General features: G+C 40.5%; 1 protein-coding gene across 1 annotated transcript in view; it reads right to left on the reverse strand.

Moving 5' to 3' along the window:
• Positions 1–694, reverse strand: part of idh1 (isocitrate dehydrogenase 1 (NADP+)) — a 22,867-nt gene extending 22,173 nt beyond the window's left edge. The window contains exon 1 of the mRNA XM_015405114.1: positions 567–694. The gene's annotated coding sequence lies outside the window, so the exon portion shown is untranslated. The remainder of the gene's footprint in view (positions 1–566) is intronic.
• Positions 695–1,447: the final 753 nt, after the last annotated feature.

Here is a 1,447-nt window from a genome sequence, read left to right on the forward strand (position 1 = left end):
GTCTTGAGTCTATTTTCTATTCATTTCACAACGTATGGTGGTGAATAAGTGTGACTTTTCAGGAAAACACTAAATTGTTTGGGTGACCCCAAACTGTTAAACAGTAGTGTAAATGAATAGAACAAGTGCAGGAAGATGTTTCAGGTGATGGTTGAACTGTTTACTTTATCTCTGTGTTTTTAGCCTCCTAATAAAGCTGGAGGCAGCCATGGAGCAGAGAGGAGGAGCAGAGAGGAGGAGCAGAGAGGAGGAGGCAGAGAGGAGGAGCAGAGGGGCTCAGCTCAGCTGCCATCACTCCGATGAGGAAATGTCTGAAACCTGAAACCAGGAAGCCGTTCCGGCCTGAATGGACTCTCTCTGCCTGCAGCCTCCGACCTCTAATAAAAAGCTCCAGAGAGACTCCATGTTTTACTGGGTTCTGGAAGATCTACTTATTACTGCTAAAACTACTTATGAGGTTTAAGCTTCAGAAACAGAAGAAGAGGTCAGGAGACAGAAATGGAAGCACGTCGCCTCCTTTCTGCTCCATATTAAAATCATTTTATTAGTTTTAATAAAGCGCTTACCTCTGTTAGGAATAAAAATCCACGGAGGAAGAAGAGATGAAGGCAGGAAGGAGACCGAGCGACGTTTGGACCGAGGTGACAGCGGATCAGGCTGTTGAACCGGAGCCGGCTGAGTGGCACCTCCCTCCTTGATTGACAACAGGATTGACCAATCAGAGAACTGCTGACTATCACGTTACCGCCAATCAGAAAACTGCACCGAACAGGAGAGGCGAAATCAACTCTCTGATTGGTCCGAGTAATTTTTCACAAATTTGTGCGTAATTACGTCCACAGACCCATTGATACGGCATCTAATAATAATAATAATAATAATAATAATAATAATAATAATAATAATAATAATAATAATAATAATAATAATAGTTCCTTACGTAATTTCAGTCTGGTCTGCTGCTGGAACAAAACGTGTTCTTTACCCAATAAGAATTTACCAGTAAACATGATTAAACAGGTTTTCTTTATTATTCACTGATGTTAACCAGTAAAATCATTTTTGATTAAATATAAAAAGGACATTGATACCACTTGCCAGTGGCGGTTCCAGACCAAATGTACCAGGGGGCCAGGTGGGGGCCAGGTGGGGGAAACTGAAAAGCATGAAATAAAAAAAAAAGGGCAAGAGATTTAAAAACACTGCTCAAAAAAATTAAAGGAACACTTTGAAAACACATCAGATCTCAATGGGGCAAAAAAAAATTCAGCTGTTTCTTTATCCTGATATGGACTGGGTGATGTGTTAGGAACAAAGGATGCCACATCATCAATAGAAATGAAAATGATCAACCTACAGAGGGCTGAATTTAAAGACACCCCAAAAATTACAGTGGAAAAAATGATGCGGCAGGCTAGTACATTTGGTGAAATTTCATTCAGTAATT

Source organism: Cyprinodon variegatus, unplaced genomic scaffold (genome assembly GCF_000732505.1).
Source record: "Cyprinodon variegatus isolate N-32 unplaced genomic scaffold, C_variegatus-1.0 Scaffold2002, whole genome shotgun sequence".
Taxonomy (NCBI): domain Eukaryota; kingdom Metazoa; phylum Chordata; class Actinopteri; order Cyprinodontiformes; family Cyprinodontidae; genus Cyprinodon; species Cyprinodon variegatus.